We start from the raw sequence: 23,672 nt of genomic DNA, 5'->3' as shown, positions 1-23,672 counted from the left end.
TCTGGATAAAAGACTAAGGCCACAGATTGTTTAGAAAAATGCAGATGGAAACAATCTGTGGAGCTGTATGACATCTGCAGACTAATGCAGACCAGGGGCTTAGCTATAGGGAAGCAGGGGAAGCTGCAGCTTTGGGGCCCTGACCCAGAAGGGGCCCATCCAGGAGGAGGAGGACTAAAGGATTTGGTCATGGTCCCCTCAACAGTATTACACAATGAAATATACAGTGACAGTATAGACAGTGTATAAAACGGATGGAACAGCTGCCGGCCCTGGTCTGAGAGAGCGATCTTTGCTAGCCACAGGAATGGGGGCGGCATGAAAGGAAGGGGTCGCTAAAAAATTACTGTGGGATGGAGCCCCATTCAAAAATTTGCTGTGGGGCCGAGTGATTTTTAGCTACGCCACTGATGCAGCCCACAAAAGCAAGTTGGGTTTATCAATTCCAAAACCTTAATTAAATTGTGGTCCTGGTGATCAGTTTAAGGCCTTTTAAGCAGCATCAGCAGCAGCATGGTGATAAAAATTAGTGGCAAGGTGACATGGTGTGGAGATGGCAGCATGAGGAGGCCACATAGTGTCACAATGACAGAGTCTGGATAAAAGACTGAGGCCACAGATTGTTGAGAAAGATGCAGGTAGAAACAAATCTGTAGAGCTGTATGATGGGTTTGTCGGTTCCACCTCAGCTCATCAAATCGCTTACTGGGTCATCTCACATGCAGCCCTGCGACTCAAATCTTTTACAGGGTCAGCTCACATGCAGGCCCTCGCATATAATTTTTTAGAGGGTCAGCTTAGATGCAGGCATTCACAAATAATGTTTTACAGGGTCAGCTCACCTGCAGGCACTCGCATATAATGTTTTACAGGATCAGCTCACCAGCAGGCCCGCATCTAAAATCTTTTACAGGGTCATCTCGCCTGCAGGCCCACAACTCGAATCTTTTACAGGGTCAGCTCACCTGCAGGCCTGCAATTCATGCTGCCTTGCTTCGAAGTAGTAGCCGTAGACGTTTATCAGGCTCCCTCTCAGAAATCGAACAATGATTCCCCGTTACCGGTGTTCACCATGTTAGGCACATAAAATAACATCGAAAGTTGATAGGGAAAATATCCAAATGGATCGCGGACGTCACGGGGATGTGCGATCAGCAAAGTCAGCAAAGCGGCAGCAGCAGGGTCTCTCCTGTATAACGTTTCCTCATCCAAAATACTGCAGTGACATTTCCTGTAATTTTTTATTACTCATTAAAATAACAGAGCATCTTAAGAGTCCTGTATTGTTATTTATCGTGACTACCCCCACGAGTCTTGAGTGTGTGATTTGCGCGACACCCGCTTGCCTTCCTTGGAAGTGTTAGCCGTTTCTCAGGCTCCCTCTCAGGAATCAAACACTGATTCCCCGTTACTCGTAGTTTACAATGGTTTTGAGCTGACAATTATATTGAAAATTGATAGGCCAGACATCCGAATGGATCGTTGCCGTCATGGGGACGTGCCATCGGCCCCAGGTTAACTAGAGTCACTAAAGCGGCAGCAGGCCACCGCCCATAATGTTTTAGATGGTCAGATCAGCAGGCCCTTGCTCCTAATGTTTTTGATGGTCACCAGCAGGCCATCAATCTTAATTTTTAAAGGGTCTGTATGATGCCCTCCTTTATGTGTAACTAAGGGTGTATTGGAGTGCCTCTTCCTTGTAATTTTTTGCAGTACTTGCACTTTATATACAATAAAAGTAAATATTCAGGAAATAAGGTTTTCTATCAATCTTTCCTCTAAAATCAATTTTTTTCCCTTGGTTTTGGGCGTATTATTGTCATTATGTAAATGTGGCGTACTATTTGGACAACATAGTTCCCAACAGCAACCAGCGAGTCCAAGATGCATCCATAGATCCTCCCCATGCTGTTACAGAACCATTTCGGTGGTGTTACCAACAATTTCTGACATTTTCTTATGAACCAGGCACCCTCCCCTCTTCAGAGCAGGGGGTACCTGTTTAATGCTCGGGTTCTCCCATTGACTTCCATTATACTCGGGTGCTCGGTCAAGAACCCGAATATCGTGATATGTTCGGCCCGAGCCCTTGAGCACTACGGTGCTTGATCAACACTAGTAGGAACATTAGCTGCACCTTAAACTTATAGAGCCATTTTTTGCAGAGCCCAGAACCACTACAGCTTTGCATCATTTCTTTGTGGAACTGGTCCCGGCAGCTCTGCCATCTGTTTTTAACTTCTCAAGCTAAAACGTAATTTTACACAAAGACAAAAAAAATTACCATACTGGATTATTAAAATATCATTACTGTTTGCCATGTGCTATGCTACATACTACAGCGTTTGACATGTGCTATGCTAGTTAATATATGATAATGTTAACAAACATATATAAATTTTGCACTTACCCAGTCTCTGCCTAATTTTTTCTGAGGTTTTGGACCAAACATTTGAAAAGAGCCCCTGAGTTATCACCAGCCAGGCTGCTTCCTTCTTGTACCGGTCATGGTGCTCCCCAGACTAGGTGTCCTCTCCTGCAGGAGTATGACCATTTTTTCCAGATCCAGTGGTCTAGCAGTTTTCAGCATCTTGTCAGACGCACTGCAAGGGCTGGTTGCAAAATAGGAAGCTGCTCCTCACAGTACAAGCACTATGCAGACGCTTGCAAATACAAACTTCCTGTGGCATGTGCCTTCACTGTTACTAAGTAACATCCATTAATATTGCAATGCAACGCTTTACATCCGGATACATTGCGTTTTTCACACAGCCCCATTCACTTCTATTCAGGAAAGGCTGTGCGAAAAAAACACAGAATATGGAACATGCTGCGATTTATCCACAATGCAGAGAAAATACATACACACACCCATTCTTTTTTCTTTTTTTTTTTATCTGTTTATTGTTTTCAAAGTAAAGTAGAATAAACAGTGCAACAAAGGAAATAAACTCATGGTGTCAGTGCATAAGGTCATCACGGCAAAATAGTGCAAATTGGTACATGAATTAATTGATACAATGCTCAATTAAAGTAGGCAGAGTTACGGAAATTTCATCATAACAGGTCTTGACACTCTAGAACTAGTAGAACACTAGAAAAACGTAACTAGAGAGATTAGGACGGGGACGGGGGACGGGGGGGTGCTGTCTCCTGGATGAGCCGTAGGAAACTGGTTTATTGGAATATCTGAGAAGAGACAACTAGGATAGTTGTGTGTGGTGATCAATATCTATTTGAAATAGGGGTATAGGTGTAAACCAATGAAGATTAGGGGGGAGCGAGTGAGGGGCAGGAGTCATAGCGAAGTCTCCTGTGGCAGGACCAAGGTGCCCAAATATGGGAGAAAGCTTGATAAGACCTTGGTTCCCAGTTAGAAATTTCTTCAAACCTGGCAATCTGGTCTATCTTGTTTAACCAGTGTAAGATTGAGGGAACCTCTCTAGACTACAAGTGAAGTGGGATTAAGAGCCTGGCCGCTGCCAACATGTGGTTAAGAAGCCATCTAGTTTTCTAAGGCATGTCAGAGGGGAAGAGCGAGAGCAAAGCTATATCTGGTTTGAGAGAGAGGGAGGTATTACATACCTTATTAATAATCCTGAGGACCTGATGCCAAAAAGGTTTCATTAACTCACAGTCCCACCAAACATGTAAAAAGGAGACCCTCGCTCGCTCGCATCTCCAACGGTTTGCGTTCGGTGCGATACATCTGGCTCAACATGACTGGTGTTAAATACCACCTTGAAAGTATTTTGTAGGAGTTTTATTGTATCTTTACGCACCTGTAAATATGTTTGTGGATGCGTAAAAGTGATGCAATTTGGGGTGGGGGGGGGTTGAGAATTTGGGTTGTAACTCTCTTTCCCATTCTCTAATGAAGTAAGGGATTGATGGGTTTTCCAGGGGAAGAGAATATTTGTTTATGGTGGAAATAATTTTAGATGGTGTTTTCATTTGTGTGCAGAGCCGCTCAAACCAGGAATAGGGCTGTTGCTCCACATTTGAAATTAAATAAGGGCGAAATTGTTTGCATAAATATTTGTGCTGTTTCTTCTCTATTTGAGGAATGTTTAATAAGTCTGCCATTTTAGTGGCAGGGAGAAAGGCGCTCTTCTGGTCAAGGAGCTCGGTGAGGAGGATGTTTACTTTCTGAAGTGCAGGGTGAATTTTCCAAGACTTATACTCAGTTGGTGAAAAACAGTCTTTAAGTGTGGTTAATAGGGAGGGGAATTTGGAGCATAAATCCCTAGTATGGTTGTCTTTCCATATTTTCATTGTAGCAGCGGGGAGAACTCCAATAGTTAAAGGTGATAATATTTTAGGAGACTGAGTGAGTTTTAAGTGCCTCAGAGGATATTTGGTTAAGCTCTCCTTCAGGTGAATCCAATGCTTGTGGCTGGGACGTCCAAGCCAATCTACAATTCTACTTAGATGGATAGCACAGTATGTTTTATATAGTGAAGGAACGCCAATTCTGCCTTTGTCAGAGGGGAGTTGGAGAATTTTGCGCGATATGCTTGGCTTGACTTTGTCCCAGATACAATTAGAGCAAATTTTTTCGAACTGTTGGAAAAATAACTACATCAAGACACTACATTTGTGTCCTTTGCTGCATTTCTGACAGTCCAATACAAGCGTTTGATAATGCAGTTATATCCTGGTTTTAAAAAAACACCCATTTTGTGCAAGACCCTACATTTGGGGTCTTTGCTGCATTTGAGACAGTCAAATACAAGCTTTAAATACTGCAGTTATATTCTTGGTTTAAAAAAACACCCATTTTGTGCAAGACATTGTCGGGTGAAATTCACCAATTTTTGGCTGTGATATACCCCTGCTCTACATAGTGAGCAGGGAAATACATTTCACTATTAATTCGTTAGCTACATTGTTGGGTAACAAATGCTCATCTTTTGCACTAGAAAGTACTTTTTCGGCTTACACTGCATTTAGGACAGTACAAATGGTGAGGCCAGAACAAGTACAGACGATAGTAGATTGGGTGGCTGACAGTGCCTCCAGTTTCTTCACATTGTCTCCCACCCAGTCTCCTGCTGCAAGATCAGAGTTGGCACCTACAGCCCATGGCCATCTGTCTTTCAACTTACCCCCTTGCAAATCAGGCAAGCAGTTTGAGCCCCAAGTAATGCAACAGTCTCTTATGCTTTTTGATGGCGCTGCTATCAGGGTTTCCCAGGGCCATCCATTTCACTAAGTCGTCTGTTACATTGTCGGGTGAAATTCACAAATTTTTGGCTGAGATATACCCCTGCTCTACATAGTGGACAGGGAAATACATTTCAATAATTCGTCGGTTACATTGTTTGGTAACAAATGCTCATCTTTTGCGCTAGAAAGTACATTTGCGGCCTACACTGCATTTAGGACAGTACAAATGGTGAGGCCATAACAAGTACAGATGATAGTAGATTGAGGGGCTGACAGTGCCTACAGTTCCTTCACATTGTCTCCCCCACAGTCCCCTGCTAAAAGATTAGAGTTGGCACCTACAGCCCATGGCCATCTGTCTTTCAACTTACCCCCTTGCAAATCAGTCAAGCAGTCTGAGCCCCAAGTAATGCAACAGTCTCTTATGCTTTTTAATGAGGCAGTGGTCACACAGAGCCACAAGCTCAGCAGAAGAGGGAGCAGGGTGCAAAAGGGTGCAAAAGCAGAGCGGCCATCCCCTAGACAGTACGCCTGCTACTGCCCACCGCACCAAGGGACCGAGCACACCAAAGCCAGCTCCAAAGAGTTCACTGGCGTGGCAGTTCTTCAAGTGCTGATGACAAGACACGAGTGGTTTGCACGCTGTGCAATCAGAGCCTGAAGTGAGGCATAAACGTTCTAAACCTGAGCACAACCTGCATGACCAGGCATCTAAGTGCAAAGCATGAGCTGCAGTGGAGTAGACACCTCAAAACCCAAGAAAGGTCTCTGGCTCCTCCTGCTTCCTCTTCTGCTGCAGTCTCGGCCTCTTCATAGAAACATAGAAACATAGATTGTGTCGGTAGATAAGAACCATTTGGCCCATCTAGTTTGCCCAATATACTGAATACTATGAATAGCCCTTTGGCCCTATCTTATATGAAGGATGGCCTTATGCCTATCCCATGCATGCTTAAACTCCTTCACTGTATTTGCAGCTACCACTTCTGCAGGAAGGCTATTCCATGCATCCACTACTCTCTCAGTAAAGTAATACTTCCTGATATTACTTTTAAACCTTTGCCCCTCTAATTTAAAACTATGTCCTCTTGTAGCAGTTTTTCTTCTTTTAAATATTCTCTCCTCTTTTACCGTGTTGATTCCCTTTATGTATTTAAAAGTTTCTATCATATCCCCTCTGTCTCGTCTTTCTTCCAAGCTATACATGTTAAGGTCCTTTAATCTTTCCTATTAAGTTTTATCCTGCAATCCATGTACTAGTTTAGTAGCTCTTCTCTGAACTGTCTCAAAAGTATCAATATCCTTCTGGAGATATGGTTTCCAGTACTGCGCACAATACTCCAAATGAGGTCTCACTAGTGCTCTGTAGAGCTGCATGAGCACCTCCCTATTTCTACTGGTAATGCCTCTCCCTATACACCCAAGCATTCTGCTAGCATTTCCTGCTGCTCTATGACATTGTCTGCCTACCTTTAAGTCTTCTGAAATAATGACCCCTAAATCCCTTCCTTCAGATACCGATTTTAGGACTGTATCACTGATTTTATATTCTGCTCTTGGTTTTTTACACCCCAGGTGCATTATGTTGCACTTATCAACATTAAATTTTAGTTGCCAGATTTTTGACCATTCCTCTAGTTTTCCTAAATCCTTTTCCATTTGGTGTATCCCTCCAGGAACATCAACCCTGTTACAAATCTTTGTGTCATCAGCAAAAAGATACACCTTACTATCGAGGTCTTCTGCAATTTCGCTGATAAAGATATTAAACAATATGGGTCCCAGAATAGATCCCTGAGGTACCCCACTGGTAACAAGACCATGTTCTGAATATACTCCATTGACTACAATCCTCTGTTGTCTGTCCCTCAGCCACTGCCTAATCCTTTCAACAATATGGGAGTCCAAGCCCAAAGACTGCAATTTATTGATAAGCCTTCTATGTGGGACAATATCAAAAGCCTTACTAAAGTCTAGATAAGAGATGTCTACTGCACCTCCGCCATCTATTATTTTAGTCACCCAATCAAAAAAATCAATAAGATTAGTTTGACATGATCTCCCTGAAGTAAACCCATGCTGTTTTTCATCTTTCAATCCATGGGATTTTAGATGTTCCACAAGCCTCTCCTTAAGTATGGTTTCCATTAATTTCCCCACTATTGATGTCAGGCTTACTGGCCTATAGTTGCCCAATTCCTCCCTACTACCTTTCTTGTGAATGGGCACAACATTTGCTAATTTCCAATCTTCTGGGACGAGTCCTGTTACCAGTGATTGGTTAAATAAATCTGTTAATGGTTTTGCTAGTTCACCGCTGAGCTCTTTTAATAGCTTTGGGTGTATCCTATCAGGCCCCTGTTACTTATTTGTATTAATTTTAGACAGCTGACTTAGAACCTCTTCCTCTGTAAAGACACATGCATCAAAAGATTCATTAGTCTTCCTTCCTAACTAAGTTCCTAACATTAGTCTTCCTTCCCCTTCTGGAGTGACAGTGACACCTGCCACCTCGCAAACAGAGGATGTGCCAGCAACGCCACCACCTGGGTCACCAAGCATCTCCACAATGTTCAGACCAAATTTTTTTTATAAATGTATCTCCCTTGAATTTGGTCTCTTTTTCTCATGCTCCCTCTCCGGCGGAACCCTGATTCGCCTATAACCGCGATCAACATGGTAGGCTCCGAAAAGAACATTGAAAGTTGATAGAGAAGATATCCAAATGGATGGTGGATGTCACTGGGGCACCTCTAAATAGGTGACAGGAACATAAATTTAAAAAAATCATCAATTACATTGACAGGTGATATTTTTCACATTTTGCTGGACAGAAACCCCTGATCTGCATAGTTGACAGGGAATAAAATTTAATAAATTCTTTATTAATTAATGCGTGCCACATCCTTTCATTCAATGCTTAAACTTTAAAAAGTTGTCCCACTTTTACGCTTTAATAATTTGTCCCATAATTCCACTCTATAATTTTAAATTTGAAAAAATTAATCCTCCCTTGGATGTTGTCTCTCTTTCTCGCGCTCCCTCTCCGTCATGGAACCCGGATTCCCCACCAACCGTGATCACCATGGTAGGCGCATAAAAGAACATTGAAAGTTGATAGAGCAGATATCAAATTGGATCGTGAACATCACGGGGACGTGCAACAAGGTGAGGCAGTAAGTGTGCACACGCCTACACGAACTGACTGACAGGGGTCAGCCCCTGCAACTTCTGGGTCTCCAAATTGGGCACATGGCCTGAGCTTGCCCTTTACCCCTTGGAGGTGCTGGCCTGCCCTGCAGCCAGTGTATTGTCTGAATGTGTGTTTAGCATGACTGGAGGTGGTTATCACAGGTTATATTTTCCACTGCTTTGGGTTGTACCCTGATTTAAAAAAATATAAATAAATTTAAAATCAAAAAGCAGTGTAGGCTACCTCCTCCTCCTCCACCACCGCTTCCACCTACACCGCCACATTCACCTCCTCCTCAACCTCCTACTCCATATGGACCTCGTACTCCTAGATCAAGATTATTATTTTTTATTTTTACGTATTTTATGTTATTTAAAGTCATTTCCCTATCCACATTTGTTTGCAGAGCACTTGCCATGCTCTTAACCACATTCTGATGCCATTTGCAGCCCTCTAGCCCTTTCCATGACATTTTTACAGCCATTTTAGTGCTCAAAAGTTCGGGTCCCCATTGACTTGGGGATCGGGGTCAAGTTCGGGTCCCGAACTCGAACTTTTTTCTGAAGTTCGGCCGAACCCGAACATCCAGGTGTCCGCTCAACTCTACTGCCTTGCACTTTGGCAGACACCGACAGGCTCAAGGACTGGCCCACCTTCTGTTCTAAATGTGTGTGCAGGGCTGGTACAGCGCATTTGGCAAAGAAATGACATCTTGGGACTCTCCACCTCGGCTCGGCACAAGCCATCAGTTCTTTGAAAGGTGCAGAGTCCACCACTTGGAAAGGGAGGGACTGCAGCACCAGCAACATGGCCAGAAACACATTCAACTTCTGCGCCGTTGGATGAGTGATTTGATTCAACTTTATTGTCATTACACATGTATAAATACAGGGTAACAAAATACAGATTGCATCTAATCAGAAGTGCAAAGAGCAGCAAATGTAATAAAAAACATTTATATATGCATAAGGATAGTGTAAAAAGTAGGAACAGTGTAAGTATAAGTACATACAATAACAGGGACTATGCTATGACAGTGTCTCAACTATGGCAGTAACCAATGTGAACATACTGTGAATGTTGAAAATTAATAACAGTCATGTTATTTATGTGGAGGGTTGAGTGAGTGTGGAATAAATGGTTTAGCGGGGGACTGGGTTCAGTAGGGTGACAGCTGTGGGGAAAAAACTGATCCTAAACCTGCTGGTTTTAGTCTGAAGGGTCCTGTAGCGCCTTCTGGAAGGAAGCAGCTGGAAGAGTTTATTGGTAGGATGAGAGGAGTCCCTAAGAATGATGCATGCCCGACGTAGACATCTCTTCTTGTGAATATCCTCAATAGCAGGAATCGATTTGGTGATCGATTGCTGACGGAATGACTGACGAGGAGTAGGAAGAGGTGCAGGAGCATCAGGACCAGCAGATGATGGGAAGGACAGACAGCTCCCTTCGGCTAAGGTGGTGGAGGCTTGACTGCCTAAAATCGGGTGATTGCCACTGGTGATGCAGCGGTTGCTGTGGTAAGCTGGACCACCACATTGGAGCCACGGTTCTCCCAGGCCACTTTATGGTGACGCTGCATATGTTGACACAGGGCTGTGGTACCAACATTGGCCACGCTTCACCTTCTTCCCATAGATTCTACAAATGGCCATATTTACCTCCTCTGGTGGCTTAATAAAAAACTGCCACACCGCCAAGTAGGTGATTTTGACCCCAACACTCCTCATTGACTGACTGCTTCCGCCGCTGCTTCTGTGAACCCCTGCACCACTACTTTCCGGGCAGGTAGGCTCCCACGAAGCGGGTGGTCTACCCCGGGCACATTTGGCTCCTGACCTCCCACTGCTGCCATCCTGCTGACTCCCGGCCACGCTAGCGACTTGCTGGCTCCACTGCTGCATCACAGGCAAGCTGCCACCCTCTTCTCCCGATGATGATGAAGCACCTAATTCACCCGGCTCCCAAGTGCGATCAGCTACATCATCATCATCATCGAGTACTGTCTGCACGTCACTGATGTCCTCCTCAATGGTCTCTGGGTCAGGAGCTCCCACACTACTCTCTTCATCACTACTTGCCCATCTACTGGAGGAAGCGGTGGATGTCTCCTTTGTATCTTGGCTGGCCAGTAGCTGCTGACTGTCCTCTAGTAGCTCGTCCTTGCTGTATAGTGGAGCTGAGCCCACAGCATATAATACTTCTCTGGCTGAGGGAACAGAAAAGGACAGAGGCAGGTTGAGGACAGGTGAGGGCACAGAGCCTGCTCCCGGGCCATGCCAACTAAGAGTTGTGTCTGACAAACCCACCAGCTCTTGGCTGGAGGTGTCTGATGTCACTTGGGACGAAGTGGATGACCGAGTCAACCATTCAAGAACCGCTGGGTTGCTGGTCAATACACGACCGCTAGATGACACCGGGAGCTGTGACTCCTGCTGCCACGCCCACTTACTCTGCTGCGACCTGTGCCTGCGCCAGAAACATTTAGGCCTCTGCCCCTCCCCTGTGCAGGGCCTGGAACTTCTCTGTCTGATATACTGTTAGATCAAATAAAAAAAATTAACCACACAACGGCTAATAAGCCCTTTTTTTCCACTAATACACACCAAAAAAGGCTTTAGAACATATAACTGCACCGCAGAACGGCAAAGAAATATTTTTTTGCTACTAATGCACTCCAAAAAAGTGCTTTAGAGCATATAAGTGCACCACTGAACGGCAAATAGGCCCTTACTTTTTTCCACTTATACACGCCACAAAAGGCTTTAGAACATATAATTGCACTGCTGAACGGCAAATAGACCCTTACTTTTTTCCATTTATACATGCCACAAAAGACTTTAGAACATATAACTGCATCGCTGAACGGCAAATAGGCTCTGAATTTTTTCCACTTATACACGCCAAAAAAGGCTTTAGAACATATAAACTGCACCGCAGAACGGCAAATAATAGATATTTTTTGCCACTAATACATGCCAAAAAGGGCTTTAGAACATATAACTGCACCGCTGAACGGCAAATATATAAATTTTTTGCCACTAATACAAGCCAAAATGGGCTTTAATTTTCTCACTTCACCACACAACGAAAAATACTTTTTTTTGTGCCACTAATACATGCCAAAGAGGGCTTTAGAACATATAACTGCACCGCTGAACGGCAAATATATATTTTTTTGCCACTAATACACGCCAAAAAGGACTTTAGAACATATAACTGCACCACTGAACGGCAAATAATATATACATTTTTTGCCTTTAATACACGCCAAAAAGTGCTGTAATTTTCTCACTTCACCACACAATGGCTAATAAGCCCTTATTTCCCACTAATACAAGCCAAAAAATGCTTTAGAAGATATAACTGCACTACACAAGGGCAAAAAAAGACGTAGAAATATTTCCTTGTAATAAACCCTGTTAATGGCTGTATCAAACAGCACTTGCACCCCAATAACAAGAACGGTTTGCTGGAATTACAGAGCTGTATAATTGCAAATTGGATCTGCAGTAAGTGCAGCAAGGTGTAATAGGATTGTTCCTATTACCCAGGCTGTAAACTCCCCTACTTTTTTCCACTTATACACGCCGCAAAAGACTTTAGAACATATAACTGCATCGCTGAACGGCAAATCGGCCCTGAATTTTTTCCACTTATACACGCCAAAAAAGGCTTTAGAACATATAAACTGCACCGCAGAACGGCAAATAATATATATTTTTTTGCCACTAATACACGCCAAAAAGGGCTTTAGAACATATAACTGCACCGCTGAACGGCAAATATATATATTGTTTGCCACTAATACAAGCCAAAAAGGGTTTTAATGTTCTCACTTCACCACACAGCGGCAAATACTTTTTTTTGTGCCACTAATACATGCCAAAAAGGGCTTTAAAACATATAACTGCACCGAGGAACGGCAAAAAAAATATAGATTTTTTGCCATTAATACACGCCAAAGAGGGCTGTAATTTTCTCACTTCACCACACAATGGCTAATAAGTAGAGTTGAGCGAACACCTGGATGTTCGGGTTCGAGAAGTTCGGCCGAACTTCCCGGAAATGTTCGGGTTCGGGATCCGAACCCGACCCGAACTTCGTCCCGAACCCGAACCCCATTGAAGTCAATGGGGACCCGAACTTTTGGGCACTAAAAAGGCTGTAAAACAGCCCAGGAAAGAGCTAGAGGGCTGCAAAAGGCAGCAACATGTAGGTAAATCACCTGCAAACAAATGTGGATAGGGAAATTAATTAAAATAAAAATTAAAAAAATAAAAATGAACCAATATCAATTGGACAGAGGTCCCATAGCAAAGAATCTGGCTTCACGTCAGCAGAGAATCAGTCTATTCATGCCATAGCAAAGAATCTGGCTTCATGTCAGCACAGAATCAGTCTCTTCATGCCATAGCAGAGAATCTGGCTTCATGTCAGCACAGAATCAGTCTTCATGTCATAGCAGAGAATCAGGCTTCATGTCACCCACCACTGGAACAGGCCACTGTCACACATTTAGGCCCCGACACCCAGACAGAGGAGAGAGGTCCTGTAACAGAGAATCTGGCCTTATGTCAGCACAGAATCTGTCTTCATGTCATAGCAGAGAATCAGGCATCACGTCACCCACCACTGGAACAGGCCACTGTCACACATTTAGGCCCAGGCACCCAGGCAGAGGAGAGAGGTCCCGTAACAGAGAATCTGGCCTTATGTCAGCGCAGAATCAGTCTTCATGTCATAGCAGAGAATCAGGCTTCACGTCACCCACCACTGGAACAGGCCACTGTCACACATTTAGGCCCAGGCACCCAGGCAGAGGAGAGAGGTCCCGTAACAGAGAATCTGGCCTTATGTCAGCACAGAATCTGTCTTCATGTCATAGCAGAGAATCAGGCTTCACGTCACCCACCACTGGAACAGGCCACTGTCACACATTTAGGCCCCGGCACCCAGACAGAGGAGAGAGGTCCTGTAACAGAGAATCTGGCCTTATGTCAGCACAGAATCTGTCTTCATGTCATAGCAGAGAATCAGGCATCACGTCACCCACCACTGGAACAGGCCACTGTCACACATTTAGGCCCAGGCACCCAGGCAGAGGAGAGAGGTCCCGTAACAGAGAATCTGGCCTTATGTCAGCGCAGAATCAGTCTTCATGTCATAGCAGAGAATCAGGCTTCACGTCACCCACCACTGGAACAGGCCACTGTCACACATTTAGGCCCCGGCACCCAGACAGAGGAGAGAGGTCCTGTAACAGAGAATCTGGCCTTATGTCAGCACAGAATCTGTCTTCATGTCATAGCAGAGAATCAGGCATCACGTCACCCACCACTGGAACAGGCCACTGTCACATATTTAGGCCCAGGCACCAAGGCAGAGGAGAGAGGTCCCGTAAAAGAGAATCTGGCCTTATGTCAGCACAGAATCTGTCTTCATGTCATAGCAGAGAATCAGGCTTCACGTCACCCACCACTGGAACAGGCCACTGTCACACATTTAGGCCCTGGCACCCAGACAGAGGAGAGAGGTCCCGTAACAGAGAATCTGGCCTTATGTCAGCACAGAATCTGTCTTCATGTCAAAGCAGAGAATCAGGCATCACGTCACCCACCACTGGAACAGGCCACTGTCACACATTTAGGCCCAGGCACCCAGGCAGAGGAGAGAGGTCCCGTAACAGAGAATCTGGCCTTATGTCAGCACAGAATCTGTCTTCATGTCATAGCAGAGAATCAGGCTTCACGTCACCCACCACTGGAACAGGCCACTGTCACACATTTAGGCCCCGGCACCCAGACAGAGGAGAGAGGTCCTGTAACAGAGAATCTGGTCTTATGTCAGCACAGAATCTGTATTCATGTCATAGCAGAGAATCAGGCATCACGTCACCCACCACTGGAACAGGCCACTGTCACACATTTAGGCCCAGGCACCCAGGCAGAGGAGAGAGGTCCCGTAACAGAGAATCTGGCCTTATGTCAGCACAGAATCTGTCTTCATGTCATAGCAGAGAATCAGGCTTCACGTCACCCACCACTGGAACAGGCCACTGTCACACATTTAGGCCCCGGCACCCAGACAGAGGAGAGAGGTCCTGTAACAGAGAATCTGGCCTTATGTCAGCACAGAATCTGTCTTCATGTCATAGCAGAGAATCAGGCATCACGTCACCCACCACTGGAACAGGCCACTGTCACACATTTAGGCCCAGGCACCCAGGCAGAGGAGAGAGGTCCCGTAACAGAGAATCTGGCCTTATGTCAGCACAGAATCAGTCTTCATGTCATAGCAGAGAATCAGGCTTCACGTCACCCACCACTGGAACAGGCCACTGTCACACATTTAGGCCCAGGCAAAGGAGAGAGGTCCCGTAACAGAGAATCTGGCCTTATGTCAGCACAGAATCTGTCTTCATGTCATAGCAGAGAATCAGGCATCACGTCACCCACCACTGGAACAGACCACTGTCACACATTTAGGCCCAGGCACCCAGGCAGAGGAGAGAGGTCCCGTAACAGAGAATCTGGCCTTATGTCAGCGCAGAATCAGTCTTCATGTCATAGCAGAGAATCAGGCTTCACGTCACCCACCACTGGAACAGGCCACTGTCACACATTTAGGCCCAGGCACCCAGGCAGAGGAGAGAGGTCCCGTAACAGAGAATCTGGCCTTATGTCAGCACAGAATCTGTCTTCATGTCATAGCAGAGAATCAGGCATCACGTCACCCACTACTGGAACAGGCCACTGTCACATATTTAGGCCCAGGCACCAAGTCAGTGGTGTAGTACAGTCGATATGAACCACATGAAGTTTCACCAAATACCCAGTCTGCAGGTTTGCAATAGGGTCATACCAATATACAGGAGCTGCAGCAATGATCACTTGTTAAATATAGTTCCATATATTTATAAGCTGTTAGCAGAGAGTCAGGACATGCTAAATAAACCTCTTCAAATGTGCTATTAGATAACTGAGGAAAGTTTTAACAGACAGAGTCTTTACAGTGGACTCTTCCAGAAAGCCCCCTGTGTATTATGCTACTTGGTTTGGTCTCCTCAGTGCAGACATTTACTGTGAAGGAGGTAGGATCTCTGTCCAAGTTCTCTAAAGCTAAAGTTCATTTATCTATTGTAAAAAGTTATAATATATACCCATAATAGTTCTGTAGAATGTAAAGAGGTGACTGTATGTTTTTTTAGCAGCCTTTAAACCCTGCAGCACATGCTAGGCTGAGTAGATGATGTACAGTTAGAGAGCCATGTGTTCTTCCTAAAATGGCTGCAAGACATGCTGTATTCCAGGTCACCCTGCTGCAATATCTTTGTAAATGATTTTCTCTTGTTCATTTTTCTGTATGCTTTGTTATATCCTGTAACATGTATGTGGGAATGTAATATAATGACTGCCTGTTATGATATAGTTGGGCTGGTGACCTGGCTGTATACCACATAGTGGCAGTGTTTCCCTGTTGTATTACAGGCTCCAGCCAAGTGCACTCCACCTCAATAAAGCTTTAAACCACAGAAGACCTGAGTGTCGTCCCTTAGAGTCCACTTAGAGTTTATGCCTGGAGGAGCTGGTGACAGAGTGAGTGTGAAAGCTGGAGGTGTCGCAGATGGTGCAAGGAAAAGAGGGTTACATTTGGTGCCGTGACTCGGATGTCATCATTCTGCTCAAAGTGACCAGTGAAGATACCTAAAGTCACCAGTGTGCGAGTTCTGAGGTGATTGTGCCATGGCGGAGCTGCTAGGCGGCAGATTGACCTTATTAGCGGTTTATATCCTCTCAGGAATAGAAGATGAGTGGACGAGCCACAGCCCGCGGAAGAGCACGTGCCAGGGGGCAGCCCAGCCAAGGACAGCCTGGACAGGAGCAAGAGGCTCAAGAACCTAGACGCATTGAAAGACCCCAGCAGCCACCAGCCGAGCCTTTGCTTGTGGGAAGAGGGCGCCAGAGAGGCCCGCCAGTAGTGGAGAGACCTCCGACTGATGTTCTGCAGCTTTCAGCTGGATTTCAGGACATATCCCTCAGAGAACGGGGTGGCCGCAGGCGTGACTTCCATGACCTTGGAGTGAACACCCGGCAGACCATTGAATAGAAATGTGAGACCTGTTTTTTTTTTGCACTGTGTGACAGGTTAAGGTTTAATCACAGAATCAGACTTCTATCTGCACGGTAGCGTGTGTCTTAGGTTTTTCTGAATGACACTATCAGTACCTTAAATGTAAGATATCCTTTTTGGGATAGATTTCAAGTAGGCCTCAAATACCAGAAACTAGTTATTTTGAGAATGGCAAATTTGGGAATAGTTTTTCAACCCAGAAAAAAAATAGGGCTTTTACGGTCGCTACAAATAACTTGACCAGATAAAACAGTACAGATTTGCTTGAATAGAAATGTGAGACCTGTTTTTTTTTGCACTGTGTGACAGGTTAAGGTTTACTCTCAGAATCAGACTTCTATCTGCACGGTAGCGTGTGTCTTAGGTTTTTCTGAATGACACTATCAGTACCTTCAATGTAAGATATTCTTTTTGGGATAGATTTCAAGTAGGCCTCAAATACCAGAAACTAGTTATTTTGAGAATGGCAAATTTGGTTGAATAGAAATGTCAGGTCTATTTTTTAGGCGCTGGGTGACAGGCTCAACTTGCCCCTGATGTAGTATATGGCCAAAAAATAACCACACTGTTGATGGTTAAATGCACTTGGGTGACACAGGCTCAGCCTGCACCAGATGTAGTATATGGCCAAAAAATAATCAGACTGTTGATGGTTAAATGCACTTGGGTGACACAGGCTCAGCCTGCAGCTGATGTAGTACATGGCCAAAAAATAACCAGACTGTTGATGGTTAAATGCACTTCGGTGACACAGGCTCAGCCTGCAGCTGATGTAGGATATAGCACAAAATAACCACACTATCGATGGTTAAATACACTTGGTGATAGCTTGTGCTGGCGCACCACAAGTCACAAAATGGCCGCCGATCACCCCAGAAAAAAAGTGATCTAAAAACGCTCTGGGCAGCCTCAAAAAAGTGAGCAAGTCAATAATAGCACTTCAATGATCCACAGCTGCAGATCGATCACAGAATGAAGTCTTTTGGAGGAGTTAATCTGCCTAATCTCGCCCTAACGTCGCAGCTGCAACCTCTCCCTACACTGATCATAGCAGAGTGACGTGCGGCGCTACGTGACTCCAGCTTAAATAGAGGCTGGGTCACATGCTGCACTGGCCAATCACAGCCATGCCAATAGTAGGCATGGCTGTGATGGCCTCTTGGGCCAAGTAGTATGACGCTTGTTGATTGGCCTTTCAAAAAGTAGTACAACGCTTGTTGATTGGCCTTTCAAAAAGCGCCAAGAAAGCGCCGAATACCGAACCCGAACACGGACTTTTACGAAAATGTTCGGGTTCGGGTCCGTGTCACGGACACCCCAAAATTCGGTACGAACCCGAACTATACAGTTCGGGTTCGTTCATCCCTACTAATAAGCCCTTATTTTTCCACTAATACAAGACAAAAAATGCTTTAGAACATATAACTGCACTGCACAAGGGCAAATAAGACGTAGAAATATTTCCTTGTAATAAACCCTGTTAATGGCTGTATCAAACAGCACTTGCACCCCAATAACAAGAACGGTTTGCTGGAATTACAGAGCTATATAATGGCAAATTGGATCTGCAGTCAGTGCAGCAAGGTGTAATAGGATTGTTCCTATTACCCAGGCTGTAAACTCCCCTACCGAACCCTGTTCTGATTCAATACTGTGGAATAATTCCTATCCTTTCCCTGAACTGCTATACAGCAAAATTTAAAGTCTTTTCTACCACTGTCCCTAGCGTCTGCTGACATCTCTCCCTGTACTAAGTACACTGGAAAATGGCAGAATCTTAGCTATTTATGCTAATCGAATTTTTCCTAAAATTCGGATCGAATTCCACTTCGTCAACTTCGATTTGCTCATCTCTAGTTAAGAGCTTGAGATTTGCTACTGTTTACTTTAAAGTTTGAAACACCACCAAATATCTTTAAAAGTGCATCTAGTTTTGGGAAGGTTACCTGCGGGTTTGAGATCAGTAAGAGAAGATTACCAGCGTAAGCTGCAATTTTGTATCCCTTATCTTCATGAATCAGACCTGTAATATCTTTATTTTGATGTATGGACTGTAACAGAGTCTCCATGACAATAATAAATAGCAGCGGGGAGAGGGGGCAGCTATGTCTTGTTCCGTTGTTTATCAGAACTCGGTCAGAGAGAATGTAATTGATTTTGATAAATGGGTCTTTATACATAGACATGATGGCTTGCGTGAATTGAGTGGGGATGCCAAATTTGGCTAAAGTGATTTCCATGTATGACCAGGAGACCCTGTCAATGGCCTTTTCTGCATCAGTTCCTAATAATAATAATGGCCGTTGATATTTTTGGGAAAGAGAGATTGCATTAATTATTTTGTATGCATTATCTCTACCCTCTCTGCCTGAGACAAACCCTGTTTGATCTGAGAAACACACCCATTCTAATGAATTGGTCCAGATACACTGCGGTGGCAATGCGTTCGTGTCATGCAACCGTCCGGAAAACTTATTTTCTGTGAAAGAGCCTAAAGGGGCTTTCCAAGATTTTAATACTGATGACCTATGAGCAAAGTTTTCAAAAATTCGATTCGGTCGCTTCGCCAAGAATTTCTCTTTGTTACAAATTCATTTATCACAAAGTGCATTAAATCAGGTCTATCCCGGCCTGCAGTTAAACTTTAGAGAGAATCTATTTCGGTGTACATAACTGTGCATTACAGCAACATGCATAGCTAGTCCTTTCTGCGTGCACAACTGGCTGTCAGAATGACAGGCAGGTCACATATATGGGCGTGCACATCATTGTGCAGGCCACCAGCAGTCCTAGGTTAGCCGTAGGTAAACCAAAAGAAAAGCATACAGCAGCCTCCAGTAAAGCAAAAACAAAATGTTGCACAGCCTCTGCAGGATCTGTGTCCCAACGTCTTTTACTGGAACAAAATAAGAAAAGGAGAAAAAAAGGGTTCTTTTAATCCAGATTGTAGCAGTGAAAACACATGGGTTGAAATCCCTTCTGTTAGCTGTAGAATGGCTGTGTGTCACTATTAGGCTTAGTTCACTTATTTAGTCAGTTATTCTCATCAGTTACTGTCAGCAAAAAAACAGCTGTGGGTCAAAACTAGAGATGAGTGAATTGAAGCTGACAAAGTGGAATTCGATCTGAATTTCAGGAAAAATTTGATTTGCACCGAATGCGAATTTCCTCACGCTTCGTGGTAACGAATCGCATTTTTGTCTAAAATGGCTGCTGCACGTGTAAGGACATGGAGCAAGGAACTCTGGGAATGCAGGATCACCCATAATGCCATGCATACAGCCGATCAGCAGCCAGCCCTGTAATGTTATAACCCTATAAATAGCCTCAGCCATCTTGGATTCTGCCATTTTCCAGTGTACTTAAAGGGGTTGTCCGAGTTATGAAAAAAAAATATATAGCACTGAAAATCTGATGGGCAGCAATATATAACAAAGCTAAGCAAGTTTTATGCAAAATAAATATATACAGTACAGACCAAAAGTTTGGACACACCTTCTCATTCAAAGAGTTTTCTTTATTTTCATGACTATGAAAATTGTAGATTTACACTGAAGACATCAAAACTATGAATTAACACATGTGGAATTATATACATAACAAACAAGTGTGAAACAACTGAAAATATGTCATATTCTAGGTTCTTCAAAGTAGCCACCTTTTGCTTTGATTACTGCTTTGCACACTCTTGGCATTCTCTTCATGAGCTTCAAGAGGTAGTCCCCTGAAATGGTTTTCACTTCACAGGTGTGCCCTGTCAGGTTTAATAAGTGGGATTTCTTGCCTTATAAATGGGGTTGGGACCATCAGTTGCGTTGAGGAGAAGTCAGGTGGATACACAGCTGATAGTCCTACTGAATAAACTGTTAGAATTTGTATTATGGCAAGAAAAAAGCAGCTAAGTAAAGAAAAACGAGTGGCCATCATTACTTTAAGAAATGAAGGTCAGTCAGTCAGCCGAAAAATTGGGAAAACTTTGAAAGTAAGGGCTATTTGACCATGAAGGATAGTGATGGGGTGCTGCGCCAGATGACCTGGCCTCCACAGTCACCGGACCTGAACCCAATCGAGATGGTTTGGGGTGAGCTGGACCGCAGAGTGAGGGAAAAAGGGCCAACAAGTGCTAAGCATCTCTGGGAACTCCTTCAAGACTGTTGGAAGACCATTTCAGGGGACTACCTCTTGAAGCTCATCAAGAGAATGCCAAGAGTGTGCAAAGCAGTAATCAAAGCAAAAGGTGGCTACTTTGAAGAACCTAGAATATGACATATTTCCAGTTGTTTCACACTTGTTTGTTATGTATATAATTCCACATGTGTTAATTCATAGTTTTGATGCCTTCATAGTCATGAAAATAAAGAAAACTCTTTAAATGAGGTGTGTCCAAACTTTTGGTCTGTACTGTATATTTCCTCATTTCCCTGGTTCTTTTCTGGCCTTTTGCTTACATGCAATAAAAACAATCTCTGCCCCTCCCCCTGCTCTGCTAAGGGAGTTGCTACAAGATCTGCCCTGAGTGACATGTCTGCAGCATGTTGTATGTGTAGGACTACAAGTCCCAGCTGTATAATGACACTGCTAAGGGAGTGGATACAAGAGCTGCCCTGAGTGCTTTGAGAATTCAACAGCAACTTGTAAGTGTAGAACTACATGTCCCAGCTGTATAATGACACTGCTCATACACACAGGATCTTCCCCCTACCTTCTTGTGCAATGCTCTCTCTAGTCTGTCAGATCCTGTGCCCAGAATTGTCACTACTGCAGCAGATACCCAGTGTGTGCAGCTGAAGGGGTTAAGAATCTTAGCAGAGAGCAACTGGCAGTGAAGGGGGGCGTGGCCAGCAGAGCAGAGAGAGAGGCTGACATCACAGGTCATGTGACCCTCAGTCAAATCTGAGAAACAAGCCACTGGAGATAAAGTGAGTTAATTGGAAAGCTGTTACATTTGCTTAGCTGTTACAGTTGCTTAGGAACATAGAAAGAACATAAAAATAACTCTGACAACCCCTTTAACGCAAGGAGAGACGTCAGCAGGTGCTAGAGATAGTGCTAGAAAAAACTTAATTGTGCTAAAAAAAGGATTTACAAGTTCAGAGAAAGATTATTCAAGGTGTAGGGAAAGGATAGGGAGGAATCATTTCACAGCATTTATGTAGAACATGGTTCAGTAGGGGAGAAGCCAAGATCAGGGCCCGAGCCAGAATTGCGCAGAGGTTCCGCTGGCAGGACAAAATGACCATAACCATAACGATAACCATAGATGTCCAGCAGAGGGGCTGCCAGGTTTGCTTACCAACACTGGGACACTTCAATTTGCAGTGTCCCTGCATTCAGGAGTCTAGCCATACGCTCGTCCCCGGAATATTGCAGAACCCCCCGAGATTTTGCCATACGCATTCTTTCATACTACCCTGACAGCCTCAGCCCCATGTCCCCTGATGATTCGTGGGGCTGACTCTTCAAATTGATGAAACGCATTGGAACATAGTTTCTTCACCATGTGAATCCTTTGAGATCTAAGGCGTACATTTGAGCATCCGATCTGGGTCCCTTGAAGCCCTCCTTATGTTAAGGGAATCAGGGCGTTCTAGGGCTTCTATATCAGGGTGAGGTTCCGGACAGGGCCGCCCCTTTTGGGGTGATGACTCCGTATTAGGAGGTCACTAGGTAATACCAGTTCAAGAAGGGCACATTAGGGACAGCACCCGATCCCTTAACCCGACTCCACATCAAGATCTGCTATGTGATTTCTAGACCTTGGAGCTGTCTTTATTGAACTGGCACCCCACCTACATCTCCGTGACGATACCCGCCTGGACCCGTAAGATCTACCAATTTTTACCAGTCTCAATTTATATCCACCCAATGGTGGCCATCTATGGTTATCGTTATGGTTACGGTCATTTTGTCCCGCCAGCGGAACCTCTGTGCAATTCTGTCTCGGGCCCTGCGCTTGGCTTCTGACTAGTACCTTGAGCTGAGTGCTAAGTCCCTTTTTTGTGTCTTTTTGTCTGTCTTTTGTTAGGGGCCATTTTCTAATTTAGACTTATTTAAAGTTATGTTTTATATACGTTACTGCCCCCCCTAAAATAAAAATATCTTTGCCGTTCAGCGGTACAGTTATATGTTCTAAAGCCCTATTTGGTGTGTAATAGTGGGGAAAAAAAAAAAAGGGCTTATTAGCCATTGTGTTTTGAAATGCGAAAACTACAGCCCTTTTTGGTGTGTATTAGTGGCAAAAAAAATATTTGCCGTTCAGTGGTGAAGTTCCATTGTACTACAGCTATTTACAGGGTGTATTAATAGGATAGATACATACGACCTATTAGCTGTTCTGCGGTGAATTGTGATTGTTATATAAATTTTTTTGGGGTGTATTAATAGGAGAAAATACAGGAAAATGATGGGTGATTATAGACTTTCTTCTGTATGAACCGAGTTACATCGATTAGCCATTCATTGGTGAAATGTTTTTGTGAAACAGCCTTTTTTAGGAAAATTGATGGGTGATTGTAGACTTTCTTCTATATGAACTGAATTACGTCGATTAGCCATTTATTGGTGAAATTTTTTAGTGAAACAGTCTTTATGGGGAAAATTGATGGGTGATTGTACACCTTTTTCTGTAAGAACCGAATTACGTCGATTAGCCATTCAGTGGTGAAATTTGTTTGTGATCCAGCCTTTTTTGGAAAAAATTGGTTGGTAGCTGTAACTATGGTCAAGGACAATATATGTCCTTTACAGTCCACTGGTTAAATGTGGTTCCTGCCCAGCCACACCAGCAACTTGGCCAGGCGACACCACTTCCGCCTCCACGTTTTCACTCCGTTGGGTCTGCTATAATGTCCGAGTCTACCTCCACATCCTCCATCGTGTCCTCAGCTTCCATTGCAGGGACAATTCACAGTGCTTCTCCAGCATACCACATGTGCATCGCACGGCTGTGTCATGCTGTTCTACACCTCGTTTGCCTGGGTAGACGGAGTCACACAAGGGAGAAACAGCTCTGTGTCCTTCATCAAGAAACTGAATCTTGGCTTTCTCTGCGACAACTCAAAATCGGAACCCTGGTGACCGACAGCGGGAAGAACATGGTGTTGGCGCTGCGTCAAGGAGGGCTGAGCCATGCGCCCTGCATGGCACACTTGTTCAATCTGGTTGTCAAGCGGTTCCTGAA

The sequence above is a fragment of the Bufo bufo genome, chromosome 1 (assembly GCF_905171765.1).
Source record: "Bufo bufo chromosome 1, aBufBuf1.1, whole genome shotgun sequence".
NCBI classification, from domain to species: Eukaryota; Metazoa; Chordata; class Amphibia; order Anura; family Bufonidae; genus Bufo; species Bufo bufo.
Note: the sequence above shows the minus strand (reverse complement) of the source record.